General features: G+C 46.5%; 1 protein-coding gene across 1 annotated transcript in view; it reads left to right on the top strand.

The window, feature by feature from the left end:
• Nucleotides 1-17,670, top strand: part of LOC121552519 (signal-induced proliferation-associated 1-like protein 1) — a 238,837-nt gene that overhangs the window by 101,402 nt on the left and 119,765 nt on the right. The gene's annotated exons all lie outside the window — the stretch shown is intronic.

Genomic DNA, 17,670 nt, shown 5'->3' with positions numbered 1-17,670 from the left:
ATGCCAACATGCTCACATACACACCCTTCTTCTCTGAAATTGATTTGGTTGTTCCTACTCATTAGGCTATGAGGAACCTCATTATAATTGTAACTAGGCTATGAGGAACCTCATTATGATTGTAACTAGGCTATGAGGAACCTCATTATGATTGTAACTAGGCTATGAGGAACCTCATTATGATTGTAACTAGGCTATGAGGAACCTCATTATGATTGTAACTAGGCTATGAGGAACCGCATTATGATTGTAACTAGGCTATGAGGAACCTCATTATAAATGTAACTAGGCTATGAAGAACCTCATTATCACTTCTCATGTACACTTATCATTTATATAATGAATATGAATTCGGAGGGCAGAAATGATTAAATATTAAAGCATTAGACCTCTCACTAAAGGCTTCAGTCATACAAAAGTTGTACTTAAATTCGAACTGGTTCTCTAGCAGATTAGTAAGATTGTCTCACCCCATGTTCAAGAATGGACTTTTTCCCTTTATTCAGATTACAACCTCTCACTTTCAGTTATTTGAAAAGGAAATCTCCAAAATATAGCTATTTTTAAAACAAGCCATAGAAAGTTGGTTGCAATTTCAGTTTAATCCACCAGAAAATACAAATATTATGGTTAAACAAAAAAAAAAAAGCAATATTTTGGGATTGTAAAAAAAAAAAAAAGTATAATCTTTGTAAATTATATCATAAATAGTACTGGTGGAGTTATGTCACACATGCAGCTAACAAAAATATATGGAAACGTCTGCTCTACTCAAAATTATAACCAACTAATTGCAGCATTACCGCAAAAATGGAAGAGGCAAGTGGAAGGGGGAAAAAGTAAGGAACTTGTCTGTAGGCCCTGCATTAAAGACCAAAGGTCTTGCAAGAGTTAACATGCTTAAATGACTTACTCCCGCTGGCCACGGAGAACGAGAGCACACAATCCTCGTGAGGGCCCGCGTCGGCGGATCTATGTTTTCCTCGAAGCGGGCGAAGAAGGTGTGTAGCTCGTCCAGGAGCGAGGCGGCGGTGTCCGGGAGCGTGGCTGGCGGTGTCCGGGACGTGGCTGGCTTTCCCTTTATGGTCTGTGATTGTCTGGAGTTCCTGCCACATGCGTCTGGTGTCTGAGCCGTTGAATTGCGACACTTTGGCCCTGTACTGTTGTTTTCTTCTTTGATTGCGTAATGGAGGTTGTAGCTGGTCTGTTTGTCCACGTCCATATTCCCAGTCACCTTGGCATGGTTAAATGCGGGTTGTTTGTGCTTTTCAGTTTTGCGCGAATGCTGCCATCTATCCACAGTTTTTGGTTTGAATAAGTTCTAATCGTCACAGTGGGAGAAAAAAAATCCTCTGCACTCCCTGATGAACCCAGTCACCCGAGTCAATGTATACGTCGATACTATTGTCAGAGGCGACTCAGAACATTTCCTAGTCCGCGTGACCAAAGCAATCTTGAAGCATAGATTCCGATTGGTCAGACGTACCACGGGAGCTTCCTGTTTAAGTGTCTGCCTATAGGTGGTGTTAAAAAGACAAATGCTACTGCAACCTCTTTGCAATAAGGAATTGAGACCAAAAACTCAAGAGAAGTTTCAAGTGTTTATTACCAAGGATGCCGTCAGCTGAGTGCATACATTTAGAAAGTTCACTACACATCTTATACTCCTTCCTCCTTTTGGTCACCACCCTCTTGTAGGTGTCTCCTCCCCAGGTATACATCTTATGACCCCAATGAGTTTACCTTATTGCCCCTGTGGAATGTCCATGGTCCTCTCTTTTGGTTAGCTAGATGTCAGAATCACACCCCGTCCATCTTCATTGACCTGGGCCTGACCCTGCTCCCTGATCCGAGGCAATTTCCTCTTATCTGATTAGGTCAACCTTTCCAAATTAGCATACACACAGTTTCATGGCCTAAACTCCATTAATACTCACAGTAATCATTCACTAAACAGGATGCAAACAAACTACAGTTTAACTTGAAACGTGTTATATTTTAACAGAATCCATCAGTTCCCCCTCCCCCTATTAAACCATAAAGACTTCTTATTGTTTAATATCACTAACCAATCATAACAACTTCCTGCTGTAGACTTTCTTCTTCTTTGGTTTTCTCCAGACTTGAGAGTGTAATAGAAACAGACTTGTTAGAGAAAATAGAAAATACTAGGGGGAAAAAAAACAAAAAAAAACACTCATAAGTTAAAACAATCCTAAGTTCTACTGATTATCATAAGCTTCCATGTATATACATTTATAAACTAAATCTCTGAACACATCTTGAGGAAACCGACTGACACAATCTCCTGCTACCCCTGGACGCTATGCCCGGTGATATGCTTTTCTGCTAAGGTCGATAAAAAAGTAGGGCCCTAAATAAATATCCCCATTATGCTTTTCCTCAGTCTTCCATCAAGGGCTACAGGATCACAAGAGATGTTTTTCAGCCAATGCCCTCCTCGCTGCATTCACCTCCTAACGCTACCCTAAAGACGCGGGCCGTAGCCTGAATCAATTTCCCCTCCTCTTGTGGCAGATCCGCACTACAGATGCGTTTCAACAACAACAGCTTTTACTATTTGGAATCCTAACAATGCGACCAGAGCTACCCACGTAACGCTTTCCGTGCTGCATACTCCAAAATCCACCTTTTTATTTGATCAATAGTCCAATACCGTGCTGTTCCTACAGCGCCTCCCGCAACCTGAAAAGTCTCTCTTGTTATTACTCCCAATATAACAGCAGTAATTATTGCTCCCGCTTTCCCAGTCCTCTCCTAACGTTTTCCTGACCAGCTTATCTATTGCCTCTGTATGTTCTGCAACATGTAGGGACTAGTGGGTAACAATAACCCTATGTGTGACATAGGTTTTCTGCAATCCCCTCGGTAACAATCCTGTTACCGTGGCTTGGTCCCAGTTCTCTGGGGGGGTATGTCAATTGATTATATGCCCTCTGATATATGGAGGAGAGAGCAGTGGGGTTGAGAGAGTGTCCAGTTCTACATATCTCTGGGTCACATGCTTCCTGATCGTCCCCTGCAACAGATGGGCTGCCACCACTACTGGAAGCCTTTTCTCTGGGAATACAGCTCATTCCAAATCAAATCAAATTTTATTGGTCACATGCGCCGAATACAACAGGTGCAGACATTACAGTGAAATGCTTACTTACAGCCCTTAACCAACAGTGCATTTATTTTAAACAAAAAAAGTAAGAATAAAACAACAACAAAAAAAGTGTTGAGAAAAAAAGAGCAGAAGTAAAATAAAGTGACAGTAGGGAGGCTATATATACAGGGGGGTACCGTTGCAGAGTCAATGTGCGGGGGCACCGGCTAGTTGAGGTAGTTGAGGTAATATGTACATGTATACATTGTATACATGGGTCTGTGGCAAACCTCTCAATTGTTGTTCCCTCATCGGTAAAACCTTTTCCATATGTGGCTATTAAAGTCTGAAATGATAAGACTATTTCAGCGACGGTTATAATCACCCTCCTAGAGTTCTCCATGTTGAGCTTATCTTCATAGAAGTCCTTCCACTCTGCACAGACCACTGTCTTTCCCACGCTGCTCACTATTCCCGGTATATAACTCTACCCAGTGGAGTGGTATCATTCTCTAATGAGTCTATCACCCAATTTCTTAATTTATAGGCGAGGCATCCCTCCGCCTCTGTCACATTTATTCCTCTATTTCCTGTCCCAGTAAAGACTATGGCCTTGGTTTTCGGGATAACCTGGAGAGGGCTTACATGCGTCACCCCCAATTCTGACACCAGTACTCCATAGGAATGTCCTGTACTTCCCCCCCACTCAGACATTGGTGTATATTTGTCTCATGAACTAAAGCAGGGCATGTCAATAAGCCTTCGTCTGCTCAGATCCCTGTCTTTCCTCATGTCGTTTAAAACTGCAAGGACTGTCTGGTCCTTTTACTCTCTCTGTCTGGTCCTTATACTCTCTCTGTCTGGTCATTATACTCTCTCTGTCTGGTCCTTATACTCTCTCTGTCTGGTCCTTATACTCTCTCTGTCTGGTCATTATACTCTCTCTGTCTGGTCCTTTTACTCTCTCTGTCTGGTCCTTATACTCTCTCTGTCTGGTCATTATACTCTCTCTGTCTGGTCCTTATACTCTCTCTGTCTGGTCCTTTTACTCTCTCTGTCTGGTCCTTATACTCTCTCTGTCTGGTCATTATACTCTCTCTGTCTGGTCCTTATACTCTCTCTGTCTGGTCCTTTTACTCTCTCTGTCTGGTCCTTATACTCTCTCTGTCTGGTCCTTATACTCTGTCTGTCTGGTCCTTATACTCTGTCTGTCTGGTCCTTATACTCTCTCTGTCTGGTCCTTATACTCTGTCTGTCTGGTCCTTATACTCTCTCTGTCTGGTCCTTATACTCTGTCTGTCTGGTCCTTATACTCTCTCTGTCTGGTCCTTATACTCTGTCTGTCTGGTCATTATACTCTCTCTGTCTGGTCCTTATACTCTGTCTGTCTGGTCCTTATACTCTCTCTGTCTGGTCCTTATACTCTCTCTGTCTGGTCATTATACTCTCTCTGTCTGGTCCTTATAGTCTCTCTGTCTGGTCCTTATACTCTCTCTGTCTGGTCCTTATACTCTCTCTGTCTGGTCCTTATACTCTCTCTGTCTGGTCCTTATACTCTCTCTGTCTGGTCCTTATACTCTCTCTGTCTGGTCCTTATACTCTCTCTGTCTGGTCCTTATACTCTCTCTGTCTGGTCCTTATAGTCTCTCTGTCTGGTCCTTATACTCTCTCTGTCTGGTCCTTATACTCTCTCTGTCTGGGCATTATACTCTCTCTGTCTGGTCCTTTTACTCTCTCTGTCTGGTCCTTTTACTCTCTCTGTCTGGTCCTTATACTCTGTCTGTCTGGTCCTTATACTCTCTCTGTCTGGTCCTTATACTCTCTCTGTCTGGTCCTTATACTCTCTCTGTCTGGTCCTTATACTCTCTCTGTCTGGGCATTATACTCTCTCTGTCTGGTCCTTTTACTCTCTCTGTCTGGTCCTTTTACTCTCTCTGTCTGGTCCTTTTACTCTCTCTGTCTGGTCCTTATACTCTGTCTGTCTGGTCCTTATACTCTCTCTGTCTGGTCCTTATACTCTCTCTGTCTGGTCATTATACTCTCTCTGTCTGGTCATTATACTCTCTCTGTCTGGTCCTTATACTATCTCTGTCTGGTCCTTATACTCTCTTGGCGTAACTGCTGTTGTTTTAACTGGAGTCTATCTCACACAATGCCAAGCTGAGGGAGGGACGAGAATCTGGTTTCATTCCTCAAACGATCTGTTCCATTGCGTTCTTTCCAAATTCCTGTTTGTAAAAGAACCATCCCCTTATCAGAATGTCCTACGTCTAGGACCCTAGACCTATTCTCTAATGGAGCCTCACATATCACCATCCCCTTATCAGAACGTCCTACGTCTAGGACCCTAGACCTATTCTCTAATGGAGCCTCACATATCACCATCCCCTTATCAGAACGTCCTACGTCTAGGACCCTAGACCTATTCTCTAATGGAGCCTCACATATCACCATGCCCTTATCAGAACGTCCTACGTCTAGGACACTAGACCTATTCTCTAATGGAGCCTCACATATCACCATCCCCTTATCAGAACGTCCTACGTCTAGGACCCTAGACCTATTCTCTAATGGAGCCTCACATATCACCATCCCCTTATCAGAACGTCCTACGTCTAGGACACTAGACCTATTCTCTAATGGAGCCTCACATATCACCATCCCCTTATTAGAGCGTCCTACGTCTAGGACCCTAGACCTATTCTCTAATGGAGCCTCACATATCACCATGCCCTTATTAGAGCGTCCTACGTCTAGGACCCTAGACCTATTCTCTAATGGAGCCTCTCATATCACCATGCCCTTATTAGAGCGTCCTACGTCTAGGACCCTAGACCTATTCTCTAATGGAGCCTCACATATCACCATCCCCTTATCAGAGCGTCCTACGTCTAGGACCCTAGACCTATTCTCTAATGGAGCCACCCATATCACCATGCCCTTATCAGAGCGTCCTACGTCTAGGACACTAGACCTATTCTCTAATGGAGCCTCACATATCACCATGCCCTTATCAGAACGTCCTACGTCTAGGACCCTAGACCTATTCTCTAATGGAGCCACCCATATCACCATGCCCTTATTAGAGCGTCCTACGTCTAGGACCCTAGACCTATTCTCTAATGGAGCCTCTCATATCACCATGCCCTTATCAGAACGTCCTACGTCTAGGACACTAGACCTATTCTCTAATGGAGCCTCACATATCACCATCCCCTTATCAGAGCGTCCTACGTCTAGGACCCTAGACCTATTCTCTAATGGAGCCTCACATATCACCATCCCCTTATCAGAGCGTCCTACGTCTAGGACCCTAGACCTATTCTCTAATGGAGCCTCACATATCACCATCCCCTTATCAGAGCGTCCTACGTCTAGGACACTAGACCTATTCTCTAATGGAGCCTCACATATCACCATGCCCTTATCAGAGCGTCCTACGTCTAGGACACTAGACCTATTCTCTAATGGAGCTTCACATATCACCATGCCCTTATGATTAGTTACGCTCACGGCTTCAGCAACTTTTGATGTTCCCCTCTCCCAATGAACCCGAGTATCTTCGTATCGAGCCATCCACTGTATATGAAGTGTTATTTGATTTTCTCCCCTTGGAGTGGTAGTGATTATAGCAGCCGCCCCAAACACTACCCCAACTAAAAACCTCCCTATGCCCCACATTATTGCCCTTTTACAGTGTGATCTACACTCCTCCTTCTTCTCCATCATCACCTCCTCTATCAAAACCTGCTCTGGCCTCTCCATCTTGCTCTGGCCTCTCCATCTTGCTCTGGCCTCTCCATCTTGCTCTGGCCTCTCCATCTTGCTCTGGCCTCTCCATCTTGCTCTGGCCTCTCCTTCTTGTTCTGGCCTCTCCATCTTACTCTGGCCTCTCCATCTGTCTCTGGCCTCTCCATCTGTCTCTGGCCTCTCCATCTTGCTCGGCCTCTCCCAAGTCAGTAGGTGTTGGTGCAGCTTTCACCTGGGACACGTGGATCCAGGCCTTCCTTCCCGACACCTTCACTGCTGTGTCAGTCACTAGTAGGACAGTGTGGGGTCCGGTCCACCTGGGCTGAAAGGTACCCGGTTGATGGACCTTCAAGTACACCTCGTCTCCCGGCTGTAGTGAGTGTGCTTTGCAATCCTGGGGGTGTTTACGGTGGGCCGCTTTCACCTGGGAAGATACAGAACTCAATACAAGGGTAAGTTGTTTACAATAGTTTAGAAGTTTGTCTCCCATCACTTGAAGATCCCGTAGCTCCAACTGTGATTTCGGTCGCCCCTGGTACCCTCATGGGTCGACCCATGGCTATCTCCAATGGAGACAAGTGAGTCCTAGCATTTGCCGCCGCCCTGGTGGCCATCAGAACTGCGGGTAGATGATCTACCCATGAGCCTTGCTCCGACAACAATGCCTTGGTGAGTTTCTCCTTCAACGTTTTGTTGCTGCGTTCAACAATTGCCGCTCTCATAGGGTGGTATGATGTGCTGAAGGATTGTTTAATCTTTAAAGCCTTACACACGGCCTGTACCACCATTGAGGTAAAATGAGTCCCTCTGTCTGAATCTACAGATTGAGGCACCCCCCATCTGGGAATTATATCCCTCAATAGGGCATTCGCCACATTCCCTGCAGTGGCCGCAGCCATCGGAAATGCCTCTACCCACTTTGTGAATGTGTCAACACACACCAGTGCGTATTTCTTTCCCTGGCTTGCCGGTAGTGGCCCTATGAAATCTATTTGCCAGTTGCAAAATGGCCCTTCAGGATGAGGAATATGTTTGTGTGGTCTGAGTACTTCGGGTGCTGCATTTACATTGACTACATACAACACACCTCCTTGTGAAATCCTCAAACACTGCTCGAGCTTTGGGCGCCCGCCAGGTCTGTTTGAATTTTATGCATCATGTTGGAAGGGCCATCATGGGGTGATCCCATGATATAGCTCTGCTGGTGTCTCTAAGATAGCTATTGGGGCATATGGCCTCAGCCTTTGATCTTCCCCCCACAGGGCTGTCTTATCCAGTGTGTCGTACTCCCACACTTAAAACAGCCTGTTTCTTCACCCCTGGCAGGTTTTCCAGATTGATAGCTTCTCTCCTTCTCCCTACCAGGCTTCCAATTGTCCTTATCTTGAGATTCGCCCCACCTAGCTGGATTTATCCGCCACTACTCTGACTCGGCCCCCCCATTTGTTCTAGCCCTGACTCTGCCCGCACCGCTGCTGCAGTTACGTCTGTCCATGCACCAAGGGCATCTACCCCTCCCAATACAGCAGATGTGTTATTTGGCAGGAGACCCGTCAGGAGTTGCGATCTCCCTGCTACAGTATCTGGATCATCAATTTGAAGATATTGCTCAACGTCTCCCCTCAGTCTTTCTGCATATTCGCGCACCCGTTCCTCCCTCCGCTGTGACCTTCTTCAGATCAGGCCTACACAACAGATTTTTTTACTGCAACTTCTAGCGCTGTGGCTTTATCAGCCCACTGGTCTTGGTTGATATAACCATTGTCACCCAAGTTAGCAAACCGTATAGGAATCTGAAGCACCATCTCTCTAGGAAGGCAGGCTCTGTGAATGATATATCCATCATAAGGATGTAATGAGGCTGCAGTACTGATTTTTCCGCACATTCTCCAAATATTCGAATGGGGATTTTGCTGGGGAAAGTGCCTCTTTACAGATATCTTTTACATCACTAGGGTTAAAAGGTTGGTACAATGCCCCCTGATGAGGATGGTACCGTATAGGTTGACCCTCAGCAATGACTGCATTTTCCCCAGGAAAAACTTGCCCTGGCCCATAGCTCAATACTTGTGTTGTGTATCGTATCGGGCGTACTGCTGCCCCCTCCCTCTCATTTCCCCTTAATGCACTGATTTTCAGCTCTGACAATACAGGGATTGGTCTTTACTTTAGGTCTATGATTCTCCTCAAAATGATCCTCTCCCCTCAATGTGAGGACGTGGACTTGCTCTCTGTAAGGCCTGGGTCTCTGCCTCGGCCATATCTGCTTGGGCTAGCCCATATTTAGGCTGAGCATAATTAGGCCTTGCTCTCTGTAAGGCCTGGGTCTCTGCCTCGGCCATATCTGCTTGGGCTAGCCCATATTTTTATTTTTATTTTTTATTTTTATTTCACCTTTATTTAACCAGGTAAGCCAGTTGAGAACAGGTTCTCATTTACAACTGCGACCTGGCCAAGACAAAGCAAAGTAGTGCAACAAAAACAACACAGAGTTACATATGGGGTAAAAAAAAACATAAAGTCAGAAATACAACAGAAAATATATATACAGTGTGTGCAAATGTAGCAAGTTATGGAGGTAAGGCAATAAATAGGCTATAGTGCATAATAATTACAATAGTATTAACACTGGAATGCTAGATGTGCAAGAGATTATGTGCAAATAGAGATACTGGGGTGCAAAAGAGCAAATTAAATAACAATATAGGGATGAGGTAGTTGGGTGGGCTAATTTCAGATGGGCTGTGTACAGGTGCAGTGATCGGTAAGGTGCTCTGACAACTGATGCTTAAAGTTATTGAGGGAGATAAGAGTCTCCAGCTTCAGAGATTTTTGCAATTCGTTCCAGTCATTGGCAGCAGAGAACTGGAAGGAATGGCGGCCAAAGGAGGTGTTGGCTTTGAGAATGACCAGTGAGATATACCTGCTGGAGCGCAGACTATGGGTGGGTGCTGCTATGGTGACCAATGAGCTAAGATAAGGCGGGATTTGCCTAGCAGTGATCTATAGATGGCCTGGAGCCAGTGGGTTTGACGACGAACATGTAGTGAGGACCAGCCAACAAGAGCGTACAGGTCACAGTGGTGGGTAGTGTATGGGGCTTTGGAGACAAAACGGATGGCACTGTGATAGACTACATCCAATTTGCTGAGTAGAGTGTTGGAGGCTATTTTATAAATGACATCGCTCGAAGTCAAGGATCGGTAGGATAGTCAGTTTTACGAGGGCATGTTTGGCAGCATGAGTGAAGGAGGCTTTGTTGCGAAATAGGAAGCCGATTCTAGATTTAACTTTGGATTGGAGATTCTTTATGTGAGTCTGGAAGTTGAGTTTACAGTCTAACCAGACACCTAGATATTTGTAGTTGTCCACATACTCTAGGTCAGACCCACGTAGAGTGGTGATTCTAGTCGGGTGGGCGGGTGCTAGCAGCGTTCGATTGAAAAGCATGCATTTAGTTTTACTAGTGTTTAAGAGCAGTTGAAGGCTACTGAAGGATTGTTGTATGGCATTGAAGCTCGTTTGGAGGTTTGTTAACACAGTGTCCAATGAAGGGCCAGATGTATACAAAATGGTGTCGTCTGCGTAGAGGTGGATCTGAGAGTCACCAGCAGCAAGAGCGACATCATTGATATACACGGAGAAAAGTGTTGGCCCAAGAATTGAACCCTGTGGCACCCCCATAGAGACTGCCATAGGTCCAGACAACAGGCCCTCCGATTTGACACACTGAAACTCTATCTGAGAAGTAGTTGGTGAACCAGGCGAGGCAGTCATTTGAGAAACCAAGGCTATTTAGTCTGCCAATAAGAATGCGGTGGTTGACAGAGTCGAAAGCCTTGGCCAGGTCGATGAAGATGGCTGCACAGTACTGTCTATTATCGATCGCGGTTATAATATCGTTTAGGACCTTGAGCGTGGCTGAAGTGCACCCGTGACCAGCTCGGAAACCGGATTGCATAGCGGAGAAGGTACGGTGGTATTCGAAATGGTCGATGATCTGTTTATTAACTTGGCTTTCGAATACTTTCGAAAGGCAGGGCAGGATGGATATAGGTCTGTAGCAGTTTGGATCTAGAGTGTCACCCCCTTTGAAGAGGGGGATGACCGCGGCAGCTTTCCAATCTCTGGGGATCTCAGACGTTATGAAAGAGAGGTTGAACAGACTAGTAATAGGGGTTGCGACAATTTCGGCGGCTAGTTTTAGGAAGAAAGGGTCCAGATTGTCTAGCCCAGCTGATTTGTAGGGGTCCAGATTTTGCAGCGCTTTCAAAACATCAGCTGTCTGAATTTGTGTGAAGGAGAAGCCGGGGGGGCATGGGCAAGTTGCAGCAGAGGGTGCAGAGTTGGTGGCCGGGTTAGTGGTAGCCAGATGGAAAGCATGGCCCGCTGTAGCAAAATGCTTGTTGAAATTCTCGATTATTGTAGATTTATCGGTGGTGATAGTGTTTCCTAGCCTCAGTGCAGTGGGCAGCTGGGAGGAAGTGCTCTTATTCTCCATGGACTTTACAGTGTCCCAAAACTTTTTGGAGTTAGTGCTACAGGATGCAAATTTCTGTTTGAAAAAGTTAGCCTTTGCTTTCCTGACTGCTTGTGTATATTGGTTCCTAACTTCCCTGAAAAGTTGCATATCGCGGGGCTATTTGATGCTAATGCTGTACGCCACAGGATGTTTTTGTGCTGGTCAAGGGCAGTCAAGTCTGAGGAGAACCAGGGGCTATATCGGTTCTTAGTTCTGTATTTTTGAATGGGGCATGTTTATTTAAGATTGAGAGGAAATTACTTTTAAGGAACAACCAGGCATCCTCTACTGACGGAATGAGATCTATATCCATCCAGGATACCTGGGCCAGGTCAATTAGGAAGGCCTCCTCGCTAAAGTGTTTTAGGGAGCGTTTGACAGTGATGAGGGGTGGTTGTTTGACCGCGGACCCGTTACGGACGCAGGCAATAAGGCAGTGATCGCTGAGATCCTGGTTGAAGACAGCTGAGGTGTATTTAGAGGGTATGTTAGTCAGGATGATATCTATGAGGGTACCCATGTTTAAGGATTTAGGGTTGTACCTGGTAGGTTCGCATATTTAGGCTGAGCATAATTAGGCCTTGCTCTCTGTAAGGCCTGGGTCTCTGCCTCGGCCATATCTGCTTGGGCTAGCCCATATTTAGGCTGAGCATAATTAGGCCTTGCTCTCTGTAAGGCCTGGGTCTCTGCCTCGGCCATATCTGCTTGGGCTAGCCCATATTTAGGCTGAGCATAATTAGGCCTTGCTCTCTGTAAGGCCTGCCCACCGATCTGTGGCGTTTTCAGGTGAAGTAGCCATGTTACCACAAACTTTTTTACCCTGTCTCCACCGGTTTTTATAAAAAATTACCTCATGAGTGCTGAAAATACAAGTTCTGTACACTGAATATATATTTCTCACTTCTACACAGTGTTTATTTTCACCCTCCCACTCATAAATTGGAATCCTGGATTTTTTCCAATAGGGAGTAGCACCTTCTTCTTCTAAAATTACTTGAATCCCCAAAGTAGGGTTATATTGTACCATTTTTAGAGAAAAACCTTCCACAATACTTGGGTCATTACTCAATAACTCTATTACCTTAGCAATTGGAACTTCTGAATTCATTTATCTTTTATTTGATTTATTTCTTACTATTTTCTTCAACAATTATTTATCTACTTATTTCTACAAATTAATATATATATATATATATATATATATATATATATATATATATATATATATACACACTACATATATATATATATATTGTGATGTCACGAGAGGCTACACAGCTTTCAGCGGGATTGCTCAAGTAGTGCAAGGAGACCAGGTTCAACCAAAACAAGGATTTTATTAAAGGTCTTGGGAAACTAACGAAAGTATAACACAATTCTGTTCTCTGGTGGCTCTTTAAGGGTTAACAGTTCAGGGATGTCTCTTCCCACATCCAAAATCATAACTCTCCCTCGCTCAAATAACTTTTCCCCAGTCTTACTGTATTCCACGTTGCAGCTAGTGGCCAACCCAGCAAAACGTCCTTCCAAATGTCCCACACGTATTTCCACAGGTGCATATATCCAAAGGTGAGTATTTCCCAAAGGTAAGTATCTCCAAATCCTTATATTCCTCATGGAAGTGGACGTGCAGCACTCTTGTCCTCCCGAGAGCCCAGCTTGGAGACCGTGTCTCTTCCCTTCCACAAACCTTCAGCTCATCAGCTCCTGATTGGTTTCAGCTGCGTGGGAAGATTGGCCATAGAGGGTTGGAGTTCCCGACCATACCAGCAGATGGAGCCATAGCTGTCTGGGTTTGCAGCCATCTCAGGGGGATGTAACGTCCCTCCAGGACACAGCCTCTCGTGACATCACACATCCCCTCCCTCGGGACCGACGTCCTCGTCGGGGTAAAGGCAGCGAAGAAGGCATCACGCCGGGAGAGGGCGTCCGCATTGCCGTGGTGCTTGCCAGCCTGCTCTCTCTTCAACTCCTCCACCTCTAGGACCAGGGACTCAGCCTCCTGTTGTCTCTCCTTGAGTTTCTTACTGAACGCATCAGCCTTGGTTTTAGCAGAGTTTAGCTTCTGTTGAGCAGCTTTCAGTTCCTTCTCTCTCTCTGCCTCCGCATTCTTCATCTTGTTCTCCAACACCTTGTACTTCTCCTCTGCCTTCTTCTGGACCTCCTTACTACTGCGCAGGGTCTCCTCACACTCCTCGATGGTCCTGCGCAGCCTCTCCAGCTCCTCCTGTTGCTTATGGAAGGAGCTCTGTTGGAGTTTAGCCTGGAGGATATCTAACTCTTCTGTCTTCATGTCTAACTGTTGCTTTAACAAACGATACCTCTCAGCGGTCCCCTTCAGACCAGACAGTTCTTTGTCCAGATTCTGTAGCTCCGTCTCTGTGTCGGTCTGGGCACCTGCCATCCCTATCAGAGCCCGGGCGGGAGTGAGTAATTCGGAGGATTGCACCGGAGCCTTCCCAGGATGAGTCTTGCCTCTCCGTTTCCGAGGTACTCGGGTTATCCTCTCCTGAGACTCTCTCCAGAGTGGGTAAAAGGCTGGGCAGTCTCGTCCAATTAGGACAGGGACGGGGAGGGAATCAACCACCCCCGCCGTCGTGTGTATGGTTCCCCGTGTGCTGGTCATTGTAAGTTCAGTAATGGGGTATTCTCTGGTGTCCCCATGGACACAGGAAACTGGGAGGACTTTCCCCGGGGTCAGACACGTTGGGCCCACCAAATCCTTACGCACCAGGGTGGCCCGGCTACCAGAATCCAGTAAGGCCTCCACATCATGGTGATTCACAGTTACCGGGCAGGTGGGGGGTCGATCTGGGCCGCCATCTACGACTCCCAAGAGCGAGGCAAACCGATGTGTGGGTGCTGAGCTGGAGGACTCCGCAGTGGGCATAGGTTCATCGGCTGGTTTCCCACACTGCCAGGAGATATGTCCCATCTCCCCACACCGGTAACACTGTCGAGGTTCCCCCATCCTGGTGTACTCTTCTTGGACCCGCCTGGTTTCTGGCTCCCCCTGGAGCCGGGATAAGTCCTGACGTGGCTGGGTTCGAGACCTTGGGGTCCTTTGGACGGGTTCTTCCCATTTGTGGTGGGGCCGCACTCCTGGGGTCTTTTCGGGAAGCATTCAGCATCTCCGCGGTGGCCTGGTACTTTTCCACAGCTTCCACGGTCAGATCAGCCGTGGTCAAGGCCTGTTGACTGATGAACCGTTTTGCCTCATAAGGCAGGGCGCGTAGGTAACGATCCACCACCACGGCCTCCACCACCGCCGCTGCTGTATTCCTCTGCGGATCCAGCCATTTCCTTGCGATTCGGACAAGTTCATGCATCTGCGCCCGAGGAGGTTGGTCTGGTTGGAAGGTCCAGCTGTGAAAGCGCTGGGCCATACCAAACTTTGTGAGTCCATATCTGCTGAGGATCTCAGACTTCAGGGCATCATAGTCAGTAACCTGGTCAGGGCCCAGGTCCCGGACAGCATTCAGCGATTCCCCGGTTAGAAAGGGGGCTAACAGACCAACCCACTGTTGCTTGGGCCAGGCTTCCCTAGTGGCCGTGGCCTCAAATGCATGCAGGTATGCCTCAATGTCATCGGTAGCTCCCATCTTAGATATAAAGTCACTTGCCTTTATTGGGCGGGTATTTTGGACCACCCTCTGTCTCTGCAACTGCAATTCCTCTGCCTTCAGAAGGTTGGCTTTCTTTTGCTCCTCCAAGAGAGCCACGTTTGCTTGCATCTGGGCTTGCTGGCCAGCAACAAGGGCTTTCAATATGTCCTCCATTTCAGTCGGCGGGAGCCTACGGCCAACTTGGAAAACTGGGTGATCAAACCTTCGGTATCCTCCTCTGACATGCACTATTAACGCTTGAGCGTGCCCGTATTCTCCACCATCTGTGATGTCACGAGAGGCTACACAGCTTTCAGCGGGATTGCTCAAGTAGTGCAAGGAGACCAGGTTCAACCAAAACAAGGATTTTATTAAAGGTCTTGGGAAACTAACGAAAGTATAACACAATTCTGTTCTCTGGTGGCTCTTTAAGGGTTAACAGTTCAGGGATGTCTCTTCCCCATCCAAAATCATAACTCTCCCTCGCTCAAATAACTTTTCCCCAGTCTTACTGTATTCCACGTTGCAGCTAGTGGCCAACCCAGCAAAACGTCCTTCCAAATGTCCCACACGTATTTCCACAGGTGCATATATCCAAAGGTGAGTATTTCCCAAAGGTAAGTATCTCCAAATCCTTATATTCCTCATGGAAGTGGACGTGCAGCACTCTTGTCCTCCCGAGAGCCCAGCTTGGAGACCGTGTCTCTTCCCTTCCACAAACCTTCAGCTCATCAGCTCCTGATTGGTTTCAGCTGCGTGGGAAGATTGGCCATAGAGGGTTGGAGTTCCCGACCATACCAGCAGATGGAGCCATAGCTGTCTGGGTTTGCAGCCATCTCAGGGGGATGTAACGTCCCTCCAGGACACAGCCTCTCGTGACATCACAATATATATATATACACTACCAGTCAAAAGTTTGGACACACCTACCCATGAAAACCAGCACACAAAGTCATTGTTTTCACCTATATTAAATACAAGTCTCCACTCCAGTATCCTCTTCCCCTGCACCCTGTCTTTACGGCGAACACGGCCCAACCGTTCATCTATTCTCTGATAGGGAACGCACCCCTACCCGACTCGATCACCGACCCGTCTCTCTCCAAACAACAGCACGTTATGGTGAGTTCCCACCCCACCATACGATGATTCAACCCGACCGTAATGACCTCGCCGGAGCACCTAGGCCCCCACCCGGAGACCTTCTCTAGACAGTCCGGATATGTCCTAGTCACAGTCCTTCCCCTTATTTCAAAACTACTACAAATAGTCTGCACCCTGATGATTACCAGACTCTATTTCGGGGTACCCCACCCGCCAACAATGGTTTCATATAAACAAATTGAAACTTCACTCTCCTACAGATACTTTTTTTCAGCAACCTCAAAAAACATGACTGAGAGATAAAACAGAAAGGGTAGATGGCCCTAACGGGGCACAGGAAGTATTGGTAAGAAACTAGCTTACCTTTTTTATTTAAGTCCGGCCACCTCCACTACCGATTCTCCTTCCCACCAAGTCTGTTTCTCAAGGGTGAATCCTGTTCGTCCGACACCAATTGTTAAAAAGAAAAATGCTGTTGCAACCTCTTTGCAATAAGGAATTGAGACCAAAAGCTCAAGAGAAGTTTCAAGTGTTTATTACCAAGGATGCCGTCAGCTGAGTGCATACATTTAGAAAGTTCACTACACATCTTATACTCCTTCCTCCTTTTGGTCACCACCCTCTTGTAGGTGTCTCCTCCCCAGGTATACATCTTATGACCCCAATGAGTTTACCTTATTGCCCCTGTGGAATGTCCATGGGCCTCTTTTTGGTTAGCTAGATGTCAGAATCACACCCTGTCCATCTTCATTGTCCTGGGCCTGACCCTGCTCCCTGATCCGAGGCAATTTCCAAATTAGCATACACACAGTTTCATGGCCTAAACTCCATTAATGCTCACAGTAATCATTCACTAAACAGGGTACAAACAAATTACAGTTTAACTTGAAACATGTTATATTTTAACAGAATCCATCAGTGGGGAGGAGCAGAATGGAGGCGTGATCTGATTTGCCGAAGGGAAAGCGGGGTAGGGACTTGTGTTCGTCCCGGAAGGGAGAGTAGCAATGATCCAGGGTCAGTGTTGCACAGGAGATGTGTTGATAGAATTTCGGTAGTTTTCCTTAGATTTACAGCTACAATAAATGCGGCCTCAGGATACACAGTTTTTAGTTGCACATAGTCCAGTGTAGTTCCTTGAGAGGTGTCTGCTTGGGGGGAATATACACAGCAGTGACAATGACCAAAGAAAATTATCTCTGGAGGTAATGCGGTCGGCATTTGATGGTGAGGTATTCCAGATTCCGTAAAACAAAGTATGTTACAGTCTCTGATGTCTCTCTGGAAGGAGAATCTCGCCCTGAGCTCGTCTACTTTATTGTCCAGGGACTGAACATTTAGCGAGTAATATACTCGGAAGCAGTGGATGGTATGCACGCCACCTGAGTCTGACTTGGGCCCCACTCCTACCTCTTCTCCGGCGTCTGCGTTTTGGCAGTGGGCAGCACGCAACATCTGTGTCATCAACATTGATCAGTTGTCTGTAACTCTGCCTTTGGCACTGCAGACTAGACTGAGTTTGTACTTCGTGTTTGCACTTTGCTTTGGCAGTTTAAACGGCAGGCTGTCTATCTATT

This window comes from Coregonus clupeaformis, chromosome 36 (genome assembly GCF_020615455.1).
Source record: "Coregonus clupeaformis isolate EN_2021a chromosome 36, ASM2061545v1, whole genome shotgun sequence".
Taxonomy (NCBI): domain Eukaryota; kingdom Metazoa; phylum Chordata; class Actinopteri; order Salmoniformes; family Salmonidae; genus Coregonus; species Coregonus clupeaformis.
Note: the sequence above shows the minus strand (reverse complement) of the source record. Positions and strands in the feature narration are given on the sequence as shown.